This window comes from Schistocerca piceifrons, unplaced genomic scaffold (genome assembly GCF_021461385.2).
Source record: "Schistocerca piceifrons isolate TAMUIC-IGC-003096 unplaced genomic scaffold, iqSchPice1.1 HiC_scaffold_616, whole genome shotgun sequence".
Classification (NCBI taxonomy): domain Eukaryota; kingdom Metazoa; phylum Arthropoda; class Insecta; order Orthoptera; family Acrididae; genus Schistocerca; species Schistocerca piceifrons.
In genome coordinates this window covers 15,603-39,039 of record NW_025728857.1, presented here as the reverse complement: position 1 = coordinate 39,039, position 23,437 = coordinate 15,603, and the positions used below count along the sequence as shown (strand labels likewise).

General features: G+C 52.7%; 49 non-coding genes across 49 annotated transcripts; 40 read left to right on the top strand and 9 right to left on the bottom strand.

Moving 5' to 3' along the window:
* The first annotated feature begins 238 nt into the window (after nucleotides 1-238).
* Nucleotides 239-309, top strand: Trnag-gcc. Its single transcript has one exon. It is a non-coding gene; the product is annotated as a tRNA-Gly (tRNA).
* A 298-nt stretch (nucleotides 310-607) lies between these two features.
* Nucleotides 608-680, top strand: Trnam-cau. The gene has a single exon. It is a non-coding gene; the product is annotated as a tRNA-Met (tRNA).
* A 456-nt stretch (nucleotides 681-1,136) lies between these two features.
* Trnae-uuc lies at nucleotides 1,137-1,208 on the top strand. Its single transcript has one exon. It is a non-coding gene; the product is annotated as a tRNA-Glu (tRNA).
* A 256-nt stretch (nucleotides 1,209-1,464) lies between these two features.
* Trnav-aac lies at nucleotides 1,465-1,538 on the top strand. The gene has a single exon. It is a non-coding gene; the product is annotated as a tRNA-Val (tRNA).
* A 757-nt stretch (nucleotides 1,539-2,295) lies between these two features.
* Nucleotides 2,296-2,367, bottom strand: Trnag-ucc. The gene has a single exon. It is a non-coding gene; the product is annotated as a tRNA-Gly (tRNA).
* A 336-nt stretch (nucleotides 2,368-2,703) lies between these two features.
* On the top strand, nucleotides 2,704-2,774 carry Trnag-gcc. Its single transcript has one exon. It is a non-coding gene; the product is annotated as a tRNA-Gly (tRNA).
* Nucleotides 2,775-3,072: 298 nt separating this feature from the next.
* Trnam-cau lies at nucleotides 3,073-3,145 on the top strand. The gene has a single exon. It is a non-coding gene; the product is annotated as a tRNA-Met (tRNA).
* Nucleotides 3,146-3,601: 456 nt separating this feature from the next.
* Trnae-uuc lies at nucleotides 3,602-3,673 on the top strand. Its single transcript has one exon. It is a non-coding gene; the product is annotated as a tRNA-Glu (tRNA).
* A 256-nt stretch (nucleotides 3,674-3,929) lies between these two features.
* Trnav-aac lies at nucleotides 3,930-4,003 on the top strand. Its single transcript has one exon. It is a non-coding gene; the product is annotated as a tRNA-Val (tRNA).
* A 755-nt stretch (nucleotides 4,004-4,758) lies between these two features.
* Trnag-ucc lies at nucleotides 4,759-4,830 on the bottom strand. Its single transcript has one exon. It is a non-coding gene; the product is annotated as a tRNA-Gly (tRNA).
* A 336-nt stretch (nucleotides 4,831-5,166) lies between these two features.
* On the top strand, nucleotides 5,167-5,237 carry Trnag-gcc. The gene has a single exon. It is a non-coding gene; the product is annotated as a tRNA-Gly (tRNA).
* A 297-nt stretch (nucleotides 5,238-5,534) lies between these two features.
* Nucleotides 5,535-5,607, top strand: Trnam-cau. The gene has a single exon. It is a non-coding gene; the product is annotated as a tRNA-Met (tRNA).
* Nucleotides 5,608-6,063: 456 nt separating this feature from the next.
* Nucleotides 6,064-6,135, top strand: Trnae-uuc. Its single transcript has one exon. It is a non-coding gene; the product is annotated as a tRNA-Glu (tRNA).
* Nucleotides 6,136-6,391: 256 nt separating this feature from the next.
* Trnav-aac lies at nucleotides 6,392-6,465 on the top strand. Its single transcript has one exon. It is a non-coding gene; the product is annotated as a tRNA-Val (tRNA).
* A 754-nt stretch (nucleotides 6,466-7,219) lies between these two features.
* Trnag-ucc lies at nucleotides 7,220-7,291 on the bottom strand. The gene has a single exon. It is a non-coding gene; the product is annotated as a tRNA-Gly (tRNA).
* A 336-nt stretch (nucleotides 7,292-7,627) lies between these two features.
* Nucleotides 7,628-7,698, top strand: Trnag-gcc. Its single transcript has one exon. It is a non-coding gene; the product is annotated as a tRNA-Gly (tRNA).
* Nucleotides 7,699-7,995: 297 nt separating this feature from the next.
* Trnam-cau lies at nucleotides 7,996-8,068 on the top strand. The gene has a single exon. It is a non-coding gene; the product is annotated as a tRNA-Met (tRNA).
* A 456-nt stretch (nucleotides 8,069-8,524) lies between these two features.
* Nucleotides 8,525-8,596, top strand: Trnae-uuc. The gene has a single exon. It is a non-coding gene; the product is annotated as a tRNA-Glu (tRNA).
* A 256-nt stretch (nucleotides 8,597-8,852) lies between these two features.
* Nucleotides 8,853-8,926, top strand: Trnav-aac. Its single transcript has one exon. It is a non-coding gene; the product is annotated as a tRNA-Val (tRNA).
* Nucleotides 8,927-9,681: 755 nt separating this feature from the next.
* Nucleotides 9,682-9,753, bottom strand: Trnag-ucc. The gene has a single exon. It is a non-coding gene; the product is annotated as a tRNA-Gly (tRNA).
* A 336-nt stretch (nucleotides 9,754-10,089) lies between these two features.
* Nucleotides 10,090-10,160, top strand: Trnag-gcc. The gene has a single exon. It is a non-coding gene; the product is annotated as a tRNA-Gly (tRNA).
* A 297-nt stretch (nucleotides 10,161-10,457) lies between these two features.
* On the top strand, nucleotides 10,458-10,530 carry Trnam-cau. The gene has a single exon. It is a non-coding gene; the product is annotated as a tRNA-Met (tRNA).
* Nucleotides 10,531-10,986: 456 nt separating this feature from the next.
* On the top strand, nucleotides 10,987-11,058 carry Trnae-uuc. Its single transcript has one exon. It is a non-coding gene; the product is annotated as a tRNA-Glu (tRNA).
* A 256-nt stretch (nucleotides 11,059-11,314) lies between these two features.
* On the top strand, nucleotides 11,315-11,388 carry Trnav-aac. The gene has a single exon. It is a non-coding gene; the product is annotated as a tRNA-Val (tRNA).
* Nucleotides 11,389-12,144: 756 nt separating this feature from the next.
* On the bottom strand, nucleotides 12,145-12,216 carry Trnag-ucc. The gene has a single exon. It is a non-coding gene; the product is annotated as a tRNA-Gly (tRNA).
* Nucleotides 12,217-12,552: 336 nt separating this feature from the next.
* Trnag-gcc lies at nucleotides 12,553-12,623 on the top strand. Its single transcript has one exon. It is a non-coding gene; the product is annotated as a tRNA-Gly (tRNA).
* A 298-nt stretch (nucleotides 12,624-12,921) lies between these two features.
* Nucleotides 12,922-12,994, top strand: Trnam-cau. The gene has a single exon. It is a non-coding gene; the product is annotated as a tRNA-Met (tRNA).
* A 456-nt stretch (nucleotides 12,995-13,450) lies between these two features.
* Trnae-uuc lies at nucleotides 13,451-13,522 on the top strand. The gene has a single exon. It is a non-coding gene; the product is annotated as a tRNA-Glu (tRNA).
* Nucleotides 13,523-13,778: 256 nt separating this feature from the next.
* On the top strand, nucleotides 13,779-13,852 carry Trnav-aac. The gene has a single exon. It is a non-coding gene; the product is annotated as a tRNA-Val (tRNA).
* Nucleotides 13,853-14,607: 755 nt separating this feature from the next.
* Nucleotides 14,608-14,679, bottom strand: Trnag-ucc. The gene has a single exon. It is a non-coding gene; the product is annotated as a tRNA-Gly (tRNA).
* Nucleotides 14,680-15,015: 336 nt separating this feature from the next.
* Nucleotides 15,016-15,086, top strand: Trnag-gcc. Its single transcript has one exon. It is a non-coding gene; the product is annotated as a tRNA-Gly (tRNA).
* A 297-nt stretch (nucleotides 15,087-15,383) lies between these two features.
* Nucleotides 15,384-15,456, top strand: Trnam-cau. The gene has a single exon. It is a non-coding gene; the product is annotated as a tRNA-Met (tRNA).
* A 456-nt stretch (nucleotides 15,457-15,912) lies between these two features.
* Nucleotides 15,913-15,984, top strand: Trnae-uuc. Its single transcript has one exon. It is a non-coding gene; the product is annotated as a tRNA-Glu (tRNA).
* A 256-nt stretch (nucleotides 15,985-16,240) lies between these two features.
* Trnav-aac lies at nucleotides 16,241-16,314 on the top strand. Its single transcript has one exon. It is a non-coding gene; the product is annotated as a tRNA-Val (tRNA).
* Nucleotides 16,315-17,068: 754 nt separating this feature from the next.
* Trnag-ucc lies at nucleotides 17,069-17,140 on the bottom strand. Its single transcript has one exon. It is a non-coding gene; the product is annotated as a tRNA-Gly (tRNA).
* A 336-nt stretch (nucleotides 17,141-17,476) lies between these two features.
* Nucleotides 17,477-17,547, top strand: Trnag-gcc. The gene has a single exon. It is a non-coding gene; the product is annotated as a tRNA-Gly (tRNA).
* A 298-nt stretch (nucleotides 17,548-17,845) lies between these two features.
* Nucleotides 17,846-17,918, top strand: Trnam-cau. Its single transcript has one exon. It is a non-coding gene; the product is annotated as a tRNA-Met (tRNA).
* Nucleotides 17,919-18,221: 303 nt separating this feature from the next.
* On the top strand, nucleotides 18,222-18,293 carry Trnae-uuc. The gene has a single exon. It is a non-coding gene; the product is annotated as a tRNA-Glu (tRNA).
* A 198-nt stretch (nucleotides 18,294-18,491) lies between these two features.
* Trnai-aau lies at nucleotides 18,492-18,565 on the top strand. The gene has a single exon. It is a non-coding gene; the product is annotated as a tRNA-Ile (tRNA).
* A 593-nt stretch (nucleotides 18,566-19,158) lies between these two features.
* Trnag-ucc lies at nucleotides 19,159-19,230 on the bottom strand. The gene has a single exon. It is a non-coding gene; the product is annotated as a tRNA-Gly (tRNA).
* Nucleotides 19,231-19,577: 347 nt separating this feature from the next.
* Nucleotides 19,578-19,648, top strand: Trnag-gcc. Its single transcript has one exon. It is a non-coding gene; the product is annotated as a tRNA-Gly (tRNA).
* A 381-nt stretch (nucleotides 19,649-20,029) lies between these two features.
* Nucleotides 20,030-20,102, top strand: Trnam-cau. Its single transcript has one exon. It is a non-coding gene; the product is annotated as a tRNA-Met (tRNA).
* A 303-nt stretch (nucleotides 20,103-20,405) lies between these two features.
* Trnae-uuc lies at nucleotides 20,406-20,477 on the top strand. The gene has a single exon. It is a non-coding gene; the product is annotated as a tRNA-Glu (tRNA).
* Nucleotides 20,478-20,675: 198 nt separating this feature from the next.
* On the top strand, nucleotides 20,676-20,749 carry Trnai-aau. Its single transcript has one exon. It is a non-coding gene; the product is annotated as a tRNA-Ile (tRNA).
* Nucleotides 20,750-21,342: 593 nt separating this feature from the next.
* Trnag-ucc lies at nucleotides 21,343-21,414 on the bottom strand. Its single transcript has one exon. It is a non-coding gene; the product is annotated as a tRNA-Gly (tRNA).
* Nucleotides 21,415-21,761: 347 nt separating this feature from the next.
* Nucleotides 21,762-21,832, top strand: Trnag-gcc. Its single transcript has one exon. It is a non-coding gene; the product is annotated as a tRNA-Gly (tRNA).
* Nucleotides 21,833-22,213: 381 nt separating this feature from the next.
* Nucleotides 22,214-22,286, top strand: Trnam-cau. The gene has a single exon. It is a non-coding gene; the product is annotated as a tRNA-Met (tRNA).
* Nucleotides 22,287-22,589: 303 nt separating this feature from the next.
* On the top strand, nucleotides 22,590-22,661 carry Trnae-uuc. Its single transcript has one exon. It is a non-coding gene; the product is annotated as a tRNA-Glu (tRNA).
* Nucleotides 22,662-22,859: 198 nt separating this feature from the next.
* On the top strand, nucleotides 22,860-22,933 carry Trnai-aau. The gene has a single exon. It is a non-coding gene; the product is annotated as a tRNA-Ile (tRNA).
* The last annotated feature ends 504 nt before the right edge of the window (nucleotides 22,934-23,437 follow it).

Sequence of the window (23,437 nt, the reverse complement as noted above, 5' to 3'; positions counted from 1 at the left end):
CGCATCCAGACAGCGTCTCTACGCACATTTCGCGTCCTTTGGCAAGAGTCGTCGCGCACGTGCGCCGCAAGAGTACTTAGGCGATCGCGTTCGGGCGTCATTTTTAAGCAGTGCAGTGCAGTTCAGGATTCAGCGTGTGTAGCATTCTCTCGAGAGGATGCGACGGCGCTGGACGGCAGTCCCACTTTCCCCTCAGACGTCTGCCGCGGAAAGCACCAGGAAGCTGTGAACTAGCTGAGCATCGGTGGTTCAGTGGTAGAATGCTCGCCTGCCACGCGGGCGGCCCGGGTTCGATTCCCGGCCGATGCATCATTTTGTTTTTTCTCCGATAGTGGTGCTGCGTGTCTTTCGCACTCGAACTGCGTGAGCCATGAGAATGAACCGCGGGATATCCGTGTGGGAATAACCGAACATGCAGCGCGCACGACTGCTCGTTTGGACTGTTGTGCGCTATTGTACATACTGGCGTCGGCCTAGCATCGCAAGTTGCCTGTCGCGCCGGGAATGCACGTGTAGCAACAGAAAAAAAAAATGAGCCACGAAGTGCAGACTCTCTACCACCGGTATTTGGTACTTACCGAGATTCCAGAAGGCGTGGCGATCGCCTGCCTCGGTAGCGCAGTAGGCAGCGCGTAAGTCTCATAATCTTAAGGTCGTGAGTTCGATCCTCACCCGGGGCATTTAATTTACTTTCGTCCACAGCTAAATCGACGGCTCTGGGGTTTGCGAAGGAGCGGAACACTTTGTACTTTGTTATCCTCAAGGCTTCAACGACTCAGCGTGATAATGTTTACTTCCCGTTATTACTACTTGCAGTTCTTATGTAAAATTTTCAAGGAAAAAAGTACTAGTAATAAAACTGAATTTCGTACGATATAACGTGTAAAGTCCCACAATGTATGACCTGCTGTATGATGACAGGCAGCAGGTATTTACTTGCGAAATAAGTAAATAAATATTACTACTTACAGCTTTGCTTTTCCTCCTACCCCTGTAACAACGAGGCATAAAGCAATGGATTGTGACTTTTGCCATGCGCGCCTCGCCATGGGCGCGCGAAAAGATGCTCGCAAACAGGGAACGTGCGACACGGAAAGCGAGTGGACCGGGTGTAAACCCCGAAGAAAATGTGCGCGTCCGGTGTGGTCTAGTGGCTAGGATACCTGGCTTTCACCCAGGAGGCCCGGGTTCGATTCCCGGTACCGGAACGGAATTTTTCGGCAAAAGTCACGACAAGTTTTGACCCTGCGAAAGGCTGTTTCACGTCCTCCTCGCATTATAGCTACTGGTTCATAAACGTCAGCTGAAAACAGTCGAGAGAAACGGGCACGCAATGAAATTACTACGAGCAGCGGAATAAAGGGAGAAGAGACGCTGGTCCACTGTTGGACTGCTACCATAGAAATGTTACATGGCAATACGCAGAGCAATTACCGCGAAGCGATGAAAGACTGTCTGCACCGAGGCCCGTTAGCTCAGTCGGTTAGAGCGTCGTGCTAACAACGGGAAGGTCGTGGGTTCGATCCCCCCACGGGCCACTACGATTTCACTCTTCCAAAAAGGCAACGCCGATTTCGGCGGGGAAGTATGGTAACAAAGAAATCGTCACATTGTGTGGGAGCTGATAGGGGACCAGAACGCGACTTGTCGGGACGCGCTAAAACACTTCACTGGTCACAGCACGGTGAACACACAGTTTCTCGTCCGATCACCGCTACTGCGCGAAGCTGGGCGTTGTCAGTGCTTGGGCGGGTGACCGCCTGCGAACACTGGGCACTGCCGACAGTTTCAGTTCGTATTTCTCTTTCCTCTTCGGTTTCGGAGCTGCAGCGCTATTCGGTCAAGGGCACTGGCGCCACGTTATGCCTTTCGGTATGCCAAGTCGCGCCGTGCGGCCACAGTGAAATGAAGGAGCGTGTTGTAAAATTTTCAACAAAGAAAAAAAAAAAAAAAAAAAAAAAAGGAATGTACCAGTAATAAAACTGAATTTGTCTGACAGAACATGTGACATCAGACAATACATGATAACAGGCAGCAGGTATTTACTTGAGGCATAAGTAATGTGGTGGCCGCCTCGCCATACCTCTCTCAGTCGTTTCGCGTGCTTGTCCTCTTGATATAGGCCGATTGGAGAGCGTCAGCTCTCGCGTCAGCTGAGCAAAGTCGAGACAAGTCGAGACTCAAGGGGAATCGACGCACACACTATAGGGTGGCCTGCAGCGAGTAAGAGGGCGAAAGAAAGATTAATTTAAAGACGCGTGGCAAAAGTACTCATACGCAAAAGTAAAAGCCGGCTGCGGTGGCCGGGAATCGAACCCGGATCAACTGCTTGGAAGGCAACTATGCTGACCATTACACCACCACCGCACGGTTTCCGTCCGCGCACGCCGCGCTGTGTCTGCTTCCCGCCTGTCGGCGGCGGCTCAAGGTGGTCGTAGCTGTAGGCGCATTACGGGGTAGGCGAGCGCATCCAGACAGCGTCTCTACGCACATTTCGCGTCCTTTGGCAAGAGTCGTCGCGCACGTGCGCCGCAAGAGTACTTAGGCGATCGCGTTCGGGCGTCATTTTTAAGCAGTGCAGTGCAGTTCAGGATTCAGCGTGTGTAGCATTCTCTCGAGAGGATGCGACGGCGCTGGACGGCAGTCCCACTTTCCCCTCAGACGTCTGCCGCGGAAAGCACCAGGAAGCTGTGAACTAGCTGAGCATCGGTGGTTCAGTGGTAGAATGCTCGCCTGCCACGCGGGCGGCCCGGGTTCGATTCCCGGCCGATGCATCATTTTGTTTTTTCTCCGATAGTGGTGCTGCGTGTCTTTCGCACTCGAACTGCGTGAGCCATGAGAATGAACCGCGGGATATCCGTGTGGGAATAACCGAACATGCAGCGCGCACGACTGCTCGTTTGGACTGTTGTGCGCTATTGTACATACTGGCGTCGGCCTAGCATCGCAAGTTGCCTGTCGCGCCGGGAATGCACGTGTAGCAACAGAAAAAAAAAATGAGCCACGAAGTGCAGACTCTCTACCACCGGTATTTGGTACTTACCGAGATTCCAGAAGGCGTGGCGATCGCCTGCCTCGGTAGCGCAGTAGGCAGCGCGTAAGTCTCATAATCTTAAGGTCGTGAGTTCGATCCTCACCCGGGGCATTTAATTTACTTTCGTCCACAGCTAAATCGACGGCTCTGGGGTTTGCGAAGGAGCGGAACACTTTGTACTTTGTTATCCTCAAGGCTTCAACGACTCAGCGTGATAATGTTTACTTCCCGTTATTACTACTTGCAGTTCTTATGTAAAATTTTCAAGGAAAAAAGTACTAGTAATAAAACTGAATTTCGTACGATATAACGTGTAAAGTCCCACAATGTATGACCTGCTGTATGATGACAGGCAGCAGGTATTTACTTGCGAAATAAGTAAATAAATATTACTACTTACAGCTTTGCTTTTCCTCCTACCCCTGTAACAACGAGGCATAAAGCAATGGATTGTGACTTTTGCCATGCGCGCCTCGCCATGGGCGCGCGAAAAGATGCTCGCAAACAGGGAACGTGCGACACGGAAAGCGAGTGGACCGGGTGTAAACCCCGAAGAAAATGTGCGCGTCCGGTGTGGTCTAGTGGCTAGGATACCTGGCTTTCACCCAGGAGGCCCGGGTTCGATTCCCGGTACCGGAACGGAATTTTTCGGCAAAAGTCACGACAAGTTTTGACCCTGCGAAAGGCTGTTTCACGTCCTCCTCGCATTATAGCTACTGGTTCATAAACGTCAGCTGAAAACAGTCGAGAGAAACGGGCACGCAATGAAATTACTACGAGCAGCGGAATAAAGGGAGAAGAGACGCTGGTCCACTGTTGGACTGCTACCATAGAAATGTTACATGGCAATACGCAGAGCAATTACCGCGAAGCGATGAAAGACTGTCTGCACCGAGGCCCGTTAGCTCAGTCGGTTAGAGCGTCGTGCTAACAACGGGAAGGTCGTGGGTTCGATCCCCCCACGGGCCACTACGATTTCACTCTTCCAAAAAGGCAACGCCGATTTCGGCGGGGAAGTATGGTAACAAAGAAATCGTCACATTGTGTGGGAGCTGATAGGGGACCAGAACGCGACTTGTCGGGACGCGCTAAAACACTTCACTGGTCACAGCACGGTGAACACACAGTTTCTCGTCCGATCACCGCTACTGCGCGAAGCTGGGCGTTGTCAGTGCTTGGGCGGGTGACCGCCTGCGAACACTGGGCACTGCCGACAGTTTCAGTTCGTATTTCTCTTTCCTCTTCGGTTTCGGAGCTGCAGCGCTATTCGGTCAAGGGCACTGGCGCCACGTTATGCCTTTCGGTATGCCAAGTCGCGCCGTGCGGCCACAGTGAAATGAAGGAGCGTGTTGTAAAATTTTCAACAAAGAAAAAAAAAAAAAAAAAAAAAAGGAATGTACCAGTAATAAAACTGAATTTGTCTGACAGAACATGTGACATCAGACAATACATGATAACAGGCAGCAGGTATTTACTTGAGGCATAAGTAATGTGGTGGCCGCCTCGCCATACCTCTCTCAGTCGTTTCGCGTGCTTGTCCTCTTGATATAGGCCGATTGGAGAGCGTCAGCTCTCGCGTCAGCTGAGCAAAGTCGAGACAAGTCGAGACTCAAGGGGAATCGACGCACACACTATAGGGTGGCCTGCAGCGAGTAAGAGGGCGAAAGAAAGATTAATTTAAAGACGCGTGGCAAAAGTACTCATACGCAAAAGTAAAAGCCGGCTGCGGTGGCCGGGAATCGAACCCGGATCAACTGCTTGGAAGGCAACTATGCTGACCATTACACCACCACCGCACGGTTTCCGTCCGCGCACGCCGCGCTGTGTCTGCTTCCCGCCTGTCGGCGGCGGCTCAAGGTGGTCGTAGCTGTAGGCGCATTACGGGGTAGGCGAGCGCATCCAGACAGCGTCTCTACGCACATTTCGCGTCCTTTGGCAAGAGTCGTCGCGCACGTGCGCCGCAAGAGTACTTAGGCGATCGCGTTCGGGCGTCATTTTTAAGCAGTGCAGTGCAGTTCAGGATTCAGCGTGTGTAGCATTCTCTCGAGAGGATGCGACGGCGCTGGACGGCAGTCCCACTTTCCCCTCAGACGTCTGCCGCGGAAAGCACCAGGAAGCTGTGAACTAGCTGAGCATCGGTGGTTCAGTGGTAGAATGCTCGCCTGCCACGCGGGCGGCCCGGGTTCGATTCCCGGCCGATGCATCATTTTGTTTTTTCTCCGATAGTGGTGCTGCGTGTCTTTCGCACTCGAACTGCGTGAGCCATGAGAATGAACCGCGGGATATCCGTGTGGGAATAACCGAACATGCAGCGCGCACGACTGCTCGTTTGGACTGTTGTGCGCTATTGTACATACTGGCGTCGGCCTAGCATCGCAAGTTGCCTGTCGCGCCGGGAATGCACGTGTAGCAACAGAAAAAAAAATGAGCCACGAAGTGCAGACTCTCTACCACCGGTATTTGGTACTTACCGAGATTCCAGAAGGCGTGGCGATCGCCTGCCTCGGTAGCGCAGTAGGCAGCGCGTAAGTCTCATAATCTTAAGGTCGTGAGTTCGATCCTCACCCGGGGCATTTAATTTACTTTCGTCCACAGCTAAATCGACGGCTCTGGGGTTTGCGAAGGAGCGGAACACTTTGTACTTTGTTATCCTCAAGGCTTCAACGACTCAGCGTGATAATGTTTACTTCCCGTTATTACTACTTGCAGTTCTTATGTAAAATTTTCAAGGAAAAAAGTACTAGTAATAAAACTGAATTTCGTACGATATAACGTGTAAAGTCCCACAATGTATGACCTGCTGTATGATGACAGGCAGCAGGTATTTACTTGCGAAATAAGTAAATAAATATTACTACTTACAGCTTTGCTTTTCCTCCTACCCCTGTAACAACGAGGCATAAAGCAATGGATTGTGACTTTTGCCATGCGCGCCTCGCCATGGGCGCGCGAAAAGATGCTCGCAAACAGGGAACGTGCGACACGGAAAGCGAGTGGACCGGGTGTAAACCCCGAAGAAAATGTGCGCGTCCGGTGTGGTCTAGTGGCTAGGATACCTGGCTTTCACCCAGGAGGCCCGGGTTCGATTCCCGGTACCGGAACGGAATTTTTCGGCAAAAGTCACGACAAGTTTTGACCCTGCGAAAGGCTGTTTCACGTCCTCCTCGCATTATAGCTACTGGTTCATAAACGTCAGCTGAAAACAGTCGAGAGAAACGGGCACGCAATGAAATTACTACGAGCAGCGGAATAAAGGGAGAAGAGACGCTGGTCCACTGTTGGACTGCTACCATAGAAATGTTACATGGCAATACGCAGAGCAATTACCGCGAAGCGATGAAAGACTGTCTGCACCGAGGCCCGTTAGCTCAGTCGGTTAGAGCGTCGTGCTAACAACGGGAAGGTCGTGGGTTCGATCCCCCCACGGGCCACTACGATTTCACTCTTCCAAAAAGGCAACGCCGATTTCGGCGGGGAAGTATGGTAACAAAGAAATCGTCACATTGTGTGGGAGCTGATAGGGGACCAGAACGCGACTTGTCGGGACGCGCTAAAACACTTCACTGGTCACAGCACGGTGAACACACAGTTTCTCGTCCGATCACCGCTACTGCGCGAAGCTGGGCGTTGTCAGTGCTTGGGCGGGTGACCGCCTGCGAACACTGGGCACTGCCGACAGTTTCAGTTCGTATTTCTCTTTCCTCTTCGGTTTCGGAGCTGCAGCGCTATTCGGTCAAGGGCACTGGCGCCACGTTATGCCTTTCGGTATGCCAAGTCGCGCCGTGCGGCCACAGTGAAATGAAGGAGCGTGTTGTAAAATTTTCAACAAAGAAAAAAAAAAAAAAAAAAAAAGGAATGTACCAGTAATAAAACTGAATTTGTCTGACAGAACATGTGACATCAGACAATACATGATAACAGGCAGCAGGTATTTACTTGAGGCATAAGTAATGTGGTGGCCGCCTCGCCATACCTCTCTCAGTCGTTTCGCGTGCTTGTCCTCTTGATATAGGCCGATTGGAGAGCGTCAGCTCTCGCGTCAGCTGAGCAAAGTCGAGACAAGTCGAGACTCAAGGGGAATCGACGCACACACTATAGGGTGGCCTGCAGCGAGTAAGAGGGCGAAAGAAAGATTAATTTAAAGACGCGTGGCAAAAGTACTCATACGCAAAAGTAAAAGCCGGCTGCGGTGGCCGGGAATCGAACCCGGATCAACTGCTTGGAAGGCAACTATGCTGACCATTACACCACCACCGCACGGTTTCCGTCCGCGCACGCCGCGCTGTGTCTGCTTCCCGCCTGTCGGCGGCGGCTCAAGGTGGTCGTAGCTGTAGGCGCATTACGGGGTAGGCGAGCGCATCCAGACAGCGTCTCTACGCACATTTCGCGTCCTTTGGCAAGAGTCGTCGCGCACGTGCGCCGCAAGAGTACTTAGGCGATCGCGTTCGGGCGTCATTTTTAAGCAGTGCAGTGCAGTTCAGGATTCAGCGTGTGTAGCATTCTCTCGAGAGGATGCGACGGCGCTGGACGGCAGTCCCACTTTCCCCTCAGACGTCTGCCGCGGAAAGCACCAGGAAGCTGTGAACTAGCTGAGCATCGGTGGTTCAGTGGTAGAATGCTCGCCTGCCACGCGGGCGGCCCGGGTTCGATTCCCGGCCGATGCATCATTTTGTTTTTTCTCCGATAGTGGTGCTGCGTGTCTTTCGCACTCGAACTGCGTGAGCCATGAGAATGAACCGCGGGATATCCGTGTGGGAATAACCGAACATGCAGCGCGCACGACTGCTCGTTTGGACTGTTGTGCGCTATTGTACATACTGGCGTCGGCCTAGCATCGCAAGTTGCCTGTCGCGCCGGGAATGCACGTGTAGCAACAGAAAAAAAAATGAGCCACGAAGTGCAGACTCTCTACCACCGGTATTTGGTACTTACCGAGATTCCAGAAGGCGTGGCGATCGCCTGCCTCGGTAGCGCAGTAGGCAGCGCGAAAGTCTCATAATCTTAAGGTCGTGAGTTCGATCCTCACCCGGGGCATTTAATTTACTTTCGTCCACAGCTAAATCGACGGCTCTGGGGTTTGCGAAGGAGCGGAACACTTTGTACTTTGTTATCCTCAAGGCTTCAACGACTCAGCGTGATAATGTTTACTTCCCGTTATTACTACTTGCAGTTCTTATGTAAAATTTTCAAGGAAAAAAGTACTAGTAATAAAACTGAATTTCGTACGATATAACGTGTAAAGTCCCACAATGTATGACCTGCTGTATGATGACAGGCAGCAGGTATTTACTTGCGAAATAAGTAAATAAATATTACTACTTACAGCTTTGCTTTTCCTCCTACCCCTGTAACAACGAGGCATAAAGCAATGGATTGTGACTTTTGCCATGCGCGCCTCGCCATGGGCGCGCGAAAAGATGCTCGCAAACAGGGAACGTGCGACACGGAAAGCGAGTGGACCGGGTGTAAACCCCGAAGAAAATGTGCGCGTCCGGTGTGGTCTAGTGGCTAGGATACCTGGCTTTCACCCAGGAGGCCCGGGTTCGATTCCCGGTACCGGAACGGAATTTTTCGGCAAAAGTCACGACAAGTTTTGACCCTGCGAAAGGCTGTTTCACGTCCTCCTCGCATTATAGCTACTGGTTCATAAACGTCAGCTGAAAACAGTCGAGAGAAACGGGCACGCAATGAAATTACTACGAGCAGCGGAATAAAGGGAGAAGAGACGCTGGTCCACTGTTGGACTGCTACCATAGAAATGTTACATGGCAATACGCAGAGCAATTACCGCGAAGCGATGAAAGACTGTCTGCACCGAGGCCCGTTAGCTCAGTCGGTTAGAGCGTCGTGCTAACAACGGGAAGGTCGTGGGTTCGATCCCCCCACGGGCCACTACGATTTCACTCTTCCAAAAAGGCAACGCCGATTTCGGCGGGGAAGTATGGTAACAAAGAAATCGTCACATTGTGTGGGAGCTGATAGGGGACCAGAACGCGACTTGTCGGGACGCGCTAAAACACTTCACTGGTCACAGCACGGTGAACACACAGTTTCTCGTCCGATCACCGCTACTGCGCGAAGCTGGGCGTTGTCAGTGCTTGGGCGGGTGACCGCCTGCGAACACTGGGCACTGCCGACAGTTTCAGTTCGTATTTCTCTTTCCTCTTCGGTTTCGGAGCTGCAGCGCTATTCGGTCAAGGGCACTGGCGCCACGTTATGCCTTTCGGTATGCCAAGTCGCGCCGTGCGGCCACAGTGAAATGAAGGAGCGTGTTGTAAAATTTTCAACAAAGAAAAAAAAAAAAAAAAAAAAAAAGGAATGTACCAGTAATAAAACTGAATTTGTCTGACAGAACATGTGACATCAGACAATACATGATAACAGGCAGCAGGTATTTACTTGAGGCATAAGTAATGTGGTGGCCGCCTCGCCATACCTCTCTCAGTCGTTTCGCGTGCTTGTCCTCTTGATATAGGCCGATTGGAGAGCGTCAGCTCTCGCGTCAGCTGAGAAAGTCGAGACAAGTCGAGACTCAAGGGGAATCGACGCACACACTATAGGGTGGCCTGCAGCGAGTAAGAGGGCGAAAGAAAGATTAATTTAAAGACGCGTGGCAAAAGTACTCATACGCAAAAGTAAAAGCCGGCTGCGGTGGCCGGGAATCGAACCCGGATCAACTGCTTGGAAGGCAACTATGCTGACCATTACACCACCACCGCACGGTTTCCGTCCGCGCACGCCGCGCTGTGTCTGCTTCGCGCCTGTCGGCGGCGGCTCAAGGTGGTCGTAGCTGTAGGCGCATTACGGGGTAGGCGAGCGCATCCAGACAGCGTCTCTACGCACATTTCGCGTCCTTTGGCAAGAGTCGTCGCGCACGTGCGCCGCAAGAGTACTTAGGCGATCGCGTTCGGGCGTCATTTTTAAGCAGTGCAGTGCAGTTCAGGATTCAGCGTGTGTAGCATTCTCTCGAGAGGATGCGACGGCGCTGGACGGCAGTCCCACTTTCCCCTCAGACGTCTGCCGCGGAAAGCACCAGGAAGCTGTGAACTAGCTGAGCATCGGTGGTTCAGTGGTAGAATGCTCGCCTGCCACGCGGGCGGCCCGGGTTCGATTCCCGGCCGATGCATCATTTTGTTTTTTCTCCGATAGTGGTGCTGCGTGTCTTTCGCACTCGAACTGCGTGAGCCATGAGAATGAACCGCGGGATATCCGTGTGGGAATAACCGAACATGCAGCGCGCACGACTGCTCGTTTGGACTGTTGTGCGCTATTGTACATACTGGCGTCGGCCTAGCATCGCAAGTTGCCTGTCGCGCCGGGAATGCACGTGTAGCAACAGAAAAAAAAATGAGCCACGAAGTGCAGACTCTCTACCACCGGTATTTGGTACTTACCGAGATTCCAGAAGGCGTGGCGATCGCCTGCCTCGGTAGCGCAGTAGGCAGCGCGAAAGTCTCATAATCTTAAGGTCGTGAGTTCGATCCTCACCCGGGGCATTTAATTTACTTTCGTCCACAGCTAAATCGACGGCTCTGGGGTTTGCGAAGGAGCGGAACACTTTGTACTTTGTTATCCTCAAGGCTTCAACGACTCAGCGTGATAATGTTTACTTCCCGTTATTACTACTTGCAGTTCTTATGTAAAATTTTCAAGGAAAAAAGTACTAGTAATAAAACTGAATTTCGTACGATATAACGTGTAAAGTCCCACAATGTATGACCTGCTGTATGATGACAGGCAGCAGGTATTTACTTGCGAAATAAGTAAATAAATATTACTACTTACAGCTTTGCTTTTCCTCCTACCCCTGTAACAACGAGGCATAAAGCAATGGATTGTGACTTTTGCCATGCGCGCCTCGCCATGGGCGCGCGAAAAGATGCTCGCAAACAGGGAACGTGCGACACGGAAAGCGAGTGGACCGGGTGTAAACCCCGAAGAAAATGTGCGCGTCCGGTGTGGTCTAGTGGCTAGGATACCTGGCTTTCACCCAGGAGGCCCGGGTTCGATTCCCGGTACCGGAACGGAATTTTTCGGCAAAAGTCACGACAAGTTTTGACCCTGCGAAAGGCTGTTTCACGTCCTCCTCGCATTATAGCTACTGGTTCATAAACGTCAGCTGAAAACAGTCGAGAGAAACGGGCACGCAATGAAATTACTACGAGCAGCGGAATAAAGGGAGAAGAGACGCTGGTCCACTGTTGGACTGCTACCATAGAAATGTTACATGGCAATACGCAGAGCAATTACCGCGAAGCGATGAAAGACTGTCTGCACCGAGGCCCGTTAGCTCAGTCGGTTAGAGCGTCGTGCTAACAACGGGAAGGTCGTGGGTTCGATCCCCCCACGGGCCACTACGATTTCACTCTTCCAAAAAGGCAACGCCGATTTCGGCGGGGAAGTATGGTAACAAAGAAATCGTCACATTGTGTGGGAGCTGATAGGGGACCAGAACGCGACTTGTCGGGACGCGCTAAAACACTTCACTGGTCACAGCACGGTGAACACACAGTTTCTCGTCCGATCACCGCTACTGCGCGAAGCTGGGCGTTGTCAGTGCTTGGGCGGGTGACCGCCTGCGAACACTGGGCACTGCCGACAGTTTCAGTTCGTATTTCTCTTTCCTCTTCGGTTTCGGAGCTGCAGCGCTATTCGGTCAAGGGCACTGGCGCCACGTTATGCCTTTCGGTATGCCAAGTCGCGCCGTGCGGCCACAGTGAAATGAAGGAGCGTGTTGTAAAATTTTCAACAAAGAAAAAAAAAAAAAAAAAAAAAAAGGAATGTACCAGTAATAAAACTGAATTTGTCTGACAGAACATGTGACATCAGACAATACATGATAACAGGCAGCAGGTATTTACTTGAGGCATAAGTAATGTGGTGGCCGCCTCGCCATACCTCTCTCAGTCGTTTCGCGTGCTTGTCCTCTTGATATAGGCCGATTGGAGAGCGTCAGCTCTCGCGTCAGCTGAGCAAAGTCGAGACAAGTCGAGACTCAAGGGGAATCGACGCACACACTATAGGGTGGCCTGCAGCGAGTAAGAGGGCGAAAGAAAGATTAATTTAAAGACGCGTGGCAAAAGTACTCATACGCAAAAGTAAAAGCCGGCTGCGGTGGCCGGGAATCGAACCCGGATCAACTGCTTGGAAGGCAACTATGCTGACCATTACACCACCACCGCACGGTTTCCGTCCGCGCACGCCGCGCTGTGTCTGCTTCCCGCCTGTCGGCGGCGGCTCAAGGTGGTCGTAGCTGTAGGCGCATTACGGGGTAGGCGAGCGCATCCAGACAGCGTCTCTACGCACATTTCGCGTCCTTTGGCAAGAGTCGTCGCGCACGTGCGCCGCAAGAGTACTTAGGCGATCGCGTTCGGGCGTCATTTTTAAGCAGTGCAGTGCAGTTCAGGATTCAGCGTGTGTAGCATTCTCTCGAGAGGATGCGACGGCGCTGGACGGCAGTCCCACTTTCCCCTCAGACGTCTGCCGCGGAAAGCACCAGGAAGCTGTGAACTAGCTGAGCATCGGTGGTTCAGTGGTAGAATGCTCGCCTGCCACGCGGGCGGCCCGGGTTCGATTCCCGGCCGATGCATCATTTTGTTTTTTCTCCGATAGTGGTGCTGCGTGTCTTTCGCACTCGAACTGCGTGAGCCATGAGAATGAACCGCGGGATATCCGTGTGGGAATAACCGAACATGCAGCGCGCACGACTGCTCGTTTGGACTGTTGTGCGCTATTGTACATACTGGCGTCGGCCTAGCATCGCAAGTTGCCTGTCGCGCCGGGAATGCACGTGTAGCAACAGAAAAAAAAAATGAGCCACGAAGTGCAGACTCTCTACCACCGGTATTTGGTACTTACCGAGATTCCAGAAGGCGTGGCGATCGCCTGCCTCGGTAGCGCAGTAGGCAGCGCGTAAGTCTCATAATCTTAAGGTCGTGAGTTCGATCCTCACCCGGGGCATTTAATTTACTTTCGTCCACAGCTAAATCGACGGCTCTGGGGTTTGCGAAGGAGCGGAACACTTTGTACTTTGTTATCCTCAAGGCTTCAACGACTCAGCGTGATAATGTTTACTTCCCGTTATTACTACTTGCAGTTCTTATGTAAAATTTTCAAGGAAAAAAGTACTAGTAATAAAACTGAATTTCGTACGATATAACGTGTAAAGTCCCACAATGTATGACCTGCTGTATGATGACAGGCAGCAGGTATTTACTTGCGAAATAAGTAAATAAATATTACTACTTACAGCTTTGCTTTTCCTCCTACCCCTGTAACAACGAGGCATAAAGCAATGGATTGTGACTTTTGCCATGCGCGCCTCGCCATGGGCGCGCGAAAAGATGCTCGCAAACAGGGAACGTGCGACACGGAAAGCGAGTGGACCGGGTGTAAACCCCGAAGAAAATGTGCGCGTCCGGTGTGGTCTAGTGGCTAGGATACCTGGCTTTCACCCAGGAGGCCCGGGTTCGATTCCCGGTACCGGAACGGAATTTTTCGGCAAAAGTCACGACAAGTTTTGACCCTGCGAAAGGCTGTTTCACGTCCTCCTCGCATTATAGCTACTGGTTCATAAACGTCAGCTGAAAACAGTCGAGAGAAACGGGCACGCAATGAAATTACTACGAGCAGCGGAATAAAGGGAGAAGAGACGCTGGTCCACTGTTGGACTGCTACCATAGAAATGTTACATGGCAATACGCAGAGCAATTACCGCGAAGCGATGAAAGACTGTCTGCACCGAGGCCCGTTAGCTCAGTCGGTTAGAGCGTCGTGCTAACAACGGGAAGGTCGTGGGTTCGATCCCCCCACGGGCCACTACGATTTCACTCTTCCAAAAAGGCAACGCCGATTTCGGCGGGGAAGTATGGTAACAAAGAAATCGTCACATTGTGTGGGAGCTGATAGGGGACCAGAACGCGACTTGTCGGGACGCGCTAAAACACTTCACTGGTCACAGCACGGTGAACACACAGTTTCTCGTCCGATCACCGCTACTGCGCGAAGCTGGGCGTTGTCAGTGCTTGGGCGGGTGACCGCCTGCGAACACTGGGCACTGCCGACAGTTTCAGTTCGTATTTCTCTTTCCTCTTCGGTTTCGGAGCTGCAGCGCTATTCGGTCAAGGGCACTGGCGCCACGTTATGCCTTTCGGTATGCCAAGTCGCGCCGTGCGGCCACAGTGAAATGAAGGAGCGTGTTGTAAAATTTTCAACAAAGAAAAAAAAAAAAAAAAAAAAAAGGAATGTACCAGTAATAAAACTGAATTTGTCTGACAGAACATGTGACATCAGACAATACATGATAACAGGCAGCAGGTATTTACTTGAGGCATAAGTAATGTGGTGGCCGCCTCGCCATACCTCTCTCAGTCGTTTCGCGTGCTTGTCCTCTTGATATAGGCCGATTGGAGAGCGTCAGCTCTCGCGTCAGCTGAGCAAAGTCGAGACAAGTCGAGACTCAAGGGGAATCGACGCACACACTATAGGGTGGCCTGCAGCGAGTAAGAGGGCGAAAGAAAGATTAATTTAAAGACGCGTGGCAAAAGTACTCATACGCAAAAGTAAAAGCCGGCTGCGGTGGCCGGGAATCGAACCCGGATCAACTGCTTGGAAGGCAACTATGCTGACCATTACACCACCACCGCACGGTTTCCGTCCGCGCACGCCGCGCTGTGTCTGCTTCCCGCCTGTCGGCGGCGGCTCAAGGTGGTCGTAGCTGTAGGCGCATTACGGGGTAGGCGAGCGCATCCAGACAGCGTCTCTACGCACATTTCGCGTCCTTTGGCAAGAGTCGTCGCGCACGTGCGCCGCAAGAGTACTTAGGCGATCGCGTTCGGGCGTCATTTTTAAGCAGTGCAGTGCAGTTCAGGATTCAGCGTGTGTAGCATTCTCTCGAGAGGATGCGACGGCGCTGGACGGCAGTCCCACTTTCCCCTCAGACGTCTGCCGCGGAAAGCACCAGGAAGCTGTGAACTAGCTGAGCATCGGTGGTTCAGTGGTAGAATGCTCGCCTGCCACGCGGGCGGCCCGGGTTCGATTCCCGGCCGATGCATCATTTTGTTTTTTCTCCGATAGTGGTGCTGCGTGTCTTTCGCACTCGAACTGCGTGAGCCATGAGAATGAACCGCGGGATATCCGTGTGGGAATAACCGAACATGCAGCGCGCACGACTGCTCGTTTGGACTGTTGTGCGCTATTGTACATACTGGCGTCGGCCTAGCATCGCAAGTTGCCTGTCGCGCCGGGAATGCACGTGTAGCAACAGAAAAAAAAATGAGCCACGAAGTGCAGACTCTCTACCACCGGTATTTGGTACTTACCGAGATTCCAGAAGGCGTGGCGATCGCCTGCCTCGGTAGCGCAGTAGGCAGCGCGTAAGTCTCATAATCTTAAGGTCGTGAGTTCGATCCTCACCCGGGGCATTTAATTTACTTTCGTCCACAGCTAAATCGACGGCTCTGGGGTTTGCGAAGGAGCGGAACACTTTGTACTTTGTTATCCTCAAGGCTTCAACGACTCAGCGTGATAATGTTTACTTCCCGTTATTACTACTTGCAGTTCTTATGTAAAATTTTCAAGGAAAAAAGTACTAGTAATAAAACTGAATTTCGTACGATATAACGTGTAAAGTCCCACAATGTATGACCTGCTGTATGATGACAGGCAGCAGGTATTTACTTGCGAAATAAGTAAATAAATATTACTACTTACAGCTTTGCTTTTCCTCCTACCCCTGTAACAACGAGGCATAAAGCAATGGATTGTGACTTTTGCCATGCGCGCCTCGCCATGGGCGCGCGAAAAGATGCTCGCAAACAGGGAACGTGCGACACGGAAAGCGAGTGGACCGGGTGTAAACCCCGAAGAAAATGTGCGCGTCCGGTGTGGTCTAGTGGCTAGGATACCTGGCTTTCACCCAGGAGGCCCGGGTTCGATTCCCGGTACCGGAACGGAATTTTTCGGCAAAAGTCACGACAAGTTTTGACCCTGCGAAAGGCTGTTTCACGTCCTCCTCGCATTATAGCTACTGGTTCATAAACGTCAGCTGAAAACAGTCGAGAGAAACGGGCACGCAATGAAATTACTACGAGCAGCGGAATAAAGGGAGAAGAGACGCTGGTCCACTGTTGGACTGCTACCATAGAAATGTTACATGGCAATACGCAGAGCAATTACCGCGAAGCGATGAAAGACTGTCTGCACCGAGGCCCGTTAGCTCAGTCGGTTAGAGCGTCGTGCTAACAACGGGAAGGTCGTGGGTTCGATCCCCCCACGGGCCACTACGATTTCACTCTTCCAAAAAGGCAACGCCGATTTCGGCGGGGAAGTATGGTAACAAAGAAATCGTCACATTGTGTGGGAGCTGATAGGGGACCAGAACGCGACTTGTCGGGACGCGCTAAAACACTTCACTGGTCACAGCACGGTGAACACACAGTTTCTCGTCCGATCACCGCTACTGCGCGAAGCTGGGCGTTGTCAGTGCTTGGGCGGGTGACCGCCTGCGAACACTGGGCACTGCCGACAGTTTCAGTTCGTATTTCTCTTTCCTCTTCGGTTTCGGAGCTGCAGCGCTATTCGGTCAAGGGCACTGGCGCCACGTTATGCCTTTCGGTATGCCAAGTCGCGCCGTGCGGCCACAGTGAAATGAAGGAGCGTGTTGTAAAATTTTCAACAAAGAAAAAAAAAAAAAAAAAAAAAGGAATGTACCAGTAATAAAACTGAATTTGTCTGACAGAACATGTGACATCAGACAATACATGATAACAGGCAGCAGGTATTTACTTGAGGCATAAGTAATGTGGTGGCCGCCTCGCCATACCTCTCTCAGTCGTTTCGCGTGCTTGTCCTCTTGATATAGGCCGATTGGAGAGCGTCAGCTCTCGCGTCAGCTGAGCAAAGTCGAGACAAGTCGAGACTCAAGGGGAATCGACGCACACACTATAGGGTGGCCTGCAGCGAGTAAGAGGGCGAAAGAAAGATTAATTTAAAGACGCGTGGCAAAAGTACTCATACGCAAAAGTAAAAGCCGGCTGCGGTGGCCGGGAATCGAACCCGGATCAACTGCTTGGAAGGCAACTATGCTGACCATTACACCACCACCGCACGGTTTCCGTCCGCGCACGCCGCGCTGTGTCTGCTTCCCGCCTGTCGGCGGCGGCTCAAGGTGGTCGTAGCTGTAGGCGCATTACGGGGTAGGCGAGCGCATCCAGACAGCGTCTCTACGCACATTTCGCGTCCTTTGGCAAGAGTCGTCGCGCACGTGCGCCGCAAGAGTACTTAGGCGATCGCGTTCGGGCGTCATTTTTAAGCAGTGCAGTGCAGTTCAGGATTCAGCGTGTGTAGCATTCTCTCGAGAGGATGCGACGGCGCTGGACGGCAGTCCCACTTTCCCCTCAGACGTCTGCCGCGGAAAGCACCAGGAAGCTGTGAACTAGCTGAGCATCGGTGGTTCAGTGGTAGAATGCTCGCCTGCCACGCGGGCGGCCCGGGTTCGATTCCCGGCCGATGCATCATTTTGTTTTTTCTCCGATAGTGGTGCTGCGTGTCTTTCGCACTCGAACTGCGTGAGCCATGAGAATGAACCGCGGGATATCCGTGTGGGAATAACCGAACATGCAGCGCGCACGACTGCTCGTTTGGACTGTTGTGCGCTATTGTACATACTGGCGTCGGCCTAGCATCGCAAGTTGCCTGTCGCGCCGGGAATGCACGTGTAGCAACAGAAAAAAAAAATGAGCCACGAAGTGCAGACTCTCTACCACCGGTATTTGGTACTTACCGAGATTCCAGAAGGCGTGGCGATCGCCTGCCTCGGTAGCGCAGTAGGCAGCGCGTAAGTCTCATAATCTTAAGGTCGTGAGTTCGATCCTCACCCGGGGCATTTAATTTTCTGTGACATGGTGGTGCTGTTGCTAGGGCGCCAACGTATTTCTTGTTTGTTATCCACAGCGTTTCAACGCTTCAGCGGGAAAATGTTTACTTCCTGTTATTGCTACTTACAGCTTCCCTTTTCCTCTTCTCCCAGCAGAGCATGAAGCCAAAAGCATTGCTCTGCGACGTTTGAGGTGCGCGCCTTGCCAGTCAGTATGTGCACAGATGCTCGCAAAGAGAGGGGGGCGCCGACGCGGCACTCGACACGAAATGCGACAAGCGACCGTACGAACGGTCGAACGAAACGGCCACATCCGGTGTGGTCTAGTGGCTAGGATACCTGGCTTTCACCCAGGAGGCCCGGGTTCGATTCCCGGTACCGGAACGGAATTTTTTCCACACGAATCGTGACAAGTTTGAGCTGTCCGAGCGGCCGTTTCCCGTCCTGCTCGCAATATAGCTACTGTTTCGTGACCGTCAGCAGAATATAGACTAGGGAAGCAGACACACGACGACCATAGAAATGGTGTGCGGCTTCATGCCACCTGTTTCCAGCGTAGGGCTGAGCAACTGCATCTGCCGAGGCCCGTTAGCTCAGTTGGTTAGAGCGTCGTGCTAATAACGCGAAGGTCGTGGGTTCGATCCCCCCACGGGCCACTACTCTTTTCCTACTACGAAAAGGCGGCGCCGATTTCAGCTGGCGAGTGTGGTGACCAAAAGATCATCACCCTGCGTGGAAGTTGATAGAGGATCCGAACCCGACTCGTCGGGGAGCGCTACAGCATTCACTCGGCAATGGCCATAATATCTTGAATACACTGGTTCTCAACCGATAAAGAGAAAATGAAAGAAAATGTCCGATTGCCGATGCGTAACAACTTTGGCCCTTGTCAGTACTTGGGCGGGTGAGCGCATGGGAACACAGGGCGCTATTGGCACTTTTACTTCCTATTTTTGTTTCTCCTTTCTTTTCGGAGCTACAGCCCGATTCGGTCAGGGAGACGCCACCGTGAAATGAAGGGGGCGTGCTGTGTGTCCATCGCCTCGCCTCTCCTTACCTCTCTCAGTCGTTTCTCGTGCTTGTCGTTTTGATATAGGCCGATTTGAGAGCGTCAGCTCTCGCGTCAGCCGAGCAAAGTCGAGACAAGTCGAGACACACTAAGGGCTGGTATGCAGCGAGTAAGAGGGCGAAAAAACAATAATTTAAGAGCGCGTGGCAAAAGTACTCATACGCGAAATTAAAAGCCTGCTGCGGTGGCCGGGAATCGAACCCGGATCAACTGCTTGGAACGCAACTATGCTGACCATTACACCACCACCGCACAAGCGAGCGCCGCGCGTCCGCGCTGTGTCGGCTTCCCGCCAGTCGGCAGCGGCCGAAGGTGATCGTACCTGGCAGGCGCATTTCGAGGCAGGCTAGGGGAGCACATCCAGACGCATTCGGACAGCGTATCCGCGCACATTTCGCATCCTTTGGCAAGAGTTGGGCGCCGGCAACGCAAGAGTACGCAGAGGACCGCGTTCTGGCGGCATTTTTAAGCAGAGCAGTGCAGTGCAGGATTCAGCGTCTGCAGCATCTTTTCCACAGAATGCTACGGCGCTTGACGGCAGTCCCACTTTCCCTTGAGACATCTGCTCGGCAAGCAGCGTCAAGTTACCGCTGGCCCGAGCATCGGTGGTTCAGTGGTAGAATGCTCGCCTGCCACGCGGGCGGCCCGGGTTCGATTCCCGGCCGATGCATCATTTTGCTTTTCCCGCGATAATGCTGCCGCGTGGCTTGAGCGCTTGAGATGCACGATCCACAAGAATGTGTAGCTGGATTTCCCTTGAGAAGGACCGAGAACGCAGCACTCGCGGGTCCCCACTAGGACGCTCGCATCATGTTCTACAGACTAGCGTCGGCCTGGCCTCACAAGTTGCTGGGTCCGGGTGCCTCCGAGGCACTGAACTTCAACGACAAGGAGTGCTGCCTATCGTTGCAACAGCTGCAGCAGCACCGCAATCAACTGGGCCGGCAGTGCACGTGTAGCAACAGAACACGTTATCCAGGAAGTACAGTGTCTCTACGTCTAATATTGGGTAAGGTGTTTACCCAGTTTCCAGGACAAGCGGTGCACCCGTGCCTCGGTAGCGCAGTAGGCAGCGCGTAAGTCTCATAATCTTAAGGTCGTGAGTTCGATCCTCACCCGGGGCATTTAATTTTCTGTGACATGGTGGTGCTGTTGCTAGGGCGCCAACGTATTTCTTGTTTGTTATCCACAGCGTTTCAACGCTTCAGCGGGAAAATGTTTACTTCCTGTTATTGCTACTTACAGCTTCCCTTTTCCTCTTCTCCCAGCAGAGCATGAAGCCAAAAGCATTGCTCTGCGACGTTTGAGGTGCGCGCCTTGCCAGTCAGTATGTGCACAGATGCTCGCAAAGAGAGGGGGGCGCCGACGCGGCACTCGACACGAAATGCGACAAGCGACCGTACGAACGGTCGAACGAAACGGCCACATCCGGTGTGGTCTAGTGGCTAGGATACCTGGCTTTCACCCAGGAGGCCCGGGTTCGATTCCCGGTACCGGAACGGAATTTTTTCCACACGAATCGTGACAAGTTTGAGCTGTCCGAGCGGCCGTTTCCCGTCCTGCTCGCAATATAGCTACTGTTTCGTGACCGTCAGCAGAATATAGACTAGGGAAGCAGACACACGACGACCATAGAAATGGTGTGCGGCTTCATGCCACCTGTTTCCAGCGTAGGGCTGAGCAACTGCATCTGCCGAGGCCCGTTAGCTCAGTTGGTTAGAGCGTCGTGCTAATAACGCGAAGGTCGTGGGTTCGATCCCCCCACGGGCCACTACTCTTTTCCTACTACGAAAAGGCGGCGCCGATTTCAGCTGGCGAGTGTGGTGACCAAAAGATCATCACCCTGCGTGGAAGTTGATAGAGGATCCGAACCCGACTCGTCGGGGAGCGCTACAGCATTCACTCGGCAATGGCCATAATATCTTGAATACACTGGTTCTCAACCGATAAAGAGAAAATGAAAGAAAATGTCCGATTGCCGATGCGTAACAACTTTGGCCCTTGTCAGTACTTGGGCGGGTGAGCGCATGGGAACACAGGGCGCTATTGGCACTTTTACTTCCTATTTTTGTTTCTCCTTTCTTTTCGGAGCTACAGCCCGATTCGGTCAGGGAGACGCCACCGTGAAATGAAGGGGGCGTGCTGTGTGTCCATCGCCTCGCCTCTCCTTACCTCTCTCAGTCGTTTCTCGTGCTTGTCGTTTTGATATAGGCCGATTTGAGAGCGTCAGCTCTCGCGTCAGCCGAGCAAAGTCGAGACAAGTCGAGACACACTAAGGGCTGGTATGCAGCGAGTAAGAGGGCGAAAAAACAATAATTTAAGAGCGCGTGGCAAAAGTACTCATACGCGAAATTAAAAGCCTGCTGCGGTGGCCGGGAATCGAACCCGGATCAACTGCTTGGAACGCAACTATGCTGACCATTACACCACCACCGCACAAGCGAGCGCCGCGCGTCCGCGCTGTGTCGGCTTCCCGCCAGTCGGCAGCGGCCGAAGGTGATCGTACCTGGCAGGCGCATTTCGAGGCAGGCTAGGGGAGCACATCCAGACGCATTCGGACAGCGTATCCGCGCACATTTCGCATCCTTTGGCAAGAGTTGGGCGCCGGCAACGCAAGAGTACGCAGAGGACCGCGTTCTGGCGGCATTTTTAAGCAGAGCAGTGCAGTGCAGGATTCAGCGTCTGCAGCATCTTTTCCACAGAATGCTACGGCGCTTGACGGCAGTCCCACTTTCCCTTGAGACATCTGCTCGGCAAGCAGCGTCAAGTTACCGCTGGCCCGAGCATCGGTGGTTCAGTGGTAGAATGCTCGCCTGCCACGCGGGCGGCCCGGGTTCGATTCCCGGCCGATGCATCATTTTGCTTTTCCCGCGATAATGCTGCCGCGTGGCTTGAGCGCTTGAGATGCACGATCCACAAGAATGTGTAGCTGGATTTCCCTTGAGAAGGACCGAGAACGCAGCACTCGCGGGTCCCCACTAGGACGCTCGCATCATGTTCTACAGACTAGCGTCGGCCTGGCCTCACAAGTTGCTGGGTCCGGGTGCCTCCGAGGCACTGAACTTCAACGACAAGGAGTGCTGCCTATCGTTGCAACAGCTGCAGCAGCACCGCAATCAACTGGGCCGGCAGTGCACGTGTAGCAACAGAACACGTTATCCAGGAAGTACAGTGTCTCTACGTCTAATATTGGGTAAGGTGTTTACCCAGTTTCCAGGACAAGCGGTGCACCCGTGCCTCGGTAGCGCAGTAGGCAGCGCGTAAGTCTCATAATCTTAAGGTCGTGAGTTCGATCCTCACCCGGGGCATTTAATTTTCTGTGACATGGTGGTGCTGTTGCTAGGGCGCCAACGTATTTCTTGTTTGTTATCCACAGCGTTTCAACGCTTCAGCGGGAAAATGTTTACTTCCTGTTATTGCTACTTACAGCTTCCCTTTTCCTCTTCTCCCAGCAGAGCATGAAGCCAAAAGCATTGCTCTGCGACGTTTGAGGTGCGCGCCTTGCCAGTCAGTATGTGCACAGATGCTCGCAAAGAGAGGGGGGCGCCGACGCGGCACTCGACACGAAATGCGACAAGCGACCGTACGAACGGTCGAACGAAACGGCCACATCCGGTGTGGTCTAGTGGCTAGGATACCTGGCTTTCACCCAGGAGGCCCGGGTTCGATTCCCGGTACCGGAACGGAATTTTTTCCACACGAATCGTGACAAGTTTGAGCTGTCCGAGCGGCCGTTTCCCGTCCTGCTCGCAATATAGCTACTGTTTCGTGACCGTCAGCAGAATATAGACTAGGGAAGCAGACACACGACGACCATAGAAATGGTGTGCGGCTTCATGCCACCTGTTTCCAGCGTAGGGCTGAGCAACTGCATCTGCCGAGGCCCGTTAGCTCAGTTGGTTAGAGCGTCGTGCTAATAACGCGAAGGTCGTGGGTTCGATCCCCCCACGGGCCACTACTCTTTTCCTACTACGAAAAGGCGGCGCCGATTTCAGCTGGCGAGTGTGGTGACCAAAAGATCATCACCCTGCGTGGAAGTTGATAGAGGATCCGAACCCGACTCGTCGGGGAGCGCTACAGCATTCACTCGGCAATGGCCATAATATCTTGAATACACTGGTTCTCAACCGATAAAGAGAAAATGAAAGAAAATGTCCGATTGCCGATGCGTAACAACTTTGGCCCTTGTCAGTACTTGGGCGGGTGAGCGCATGGGAACACAGGGCGCTATTGGCACTTTTACTTCCTATTTTTGTTTCTCCTTTCTTTTCGGAGCTACAGCCCGATTCGGTCAGGGAGACGCCACCGTGAAATGAAGGGGGCGTGCTGTGTGTCCATCGCCTCGCCTCTCCTTACCTCTCTCAGTCGTTTCTCGTGCTTGTCGTTTTGATATAGGCCGATTTGAGAGCGTCAGCTCTCGCGTCAGCCGAGCAAAGTCGAGACAAGTCGAGACACACTA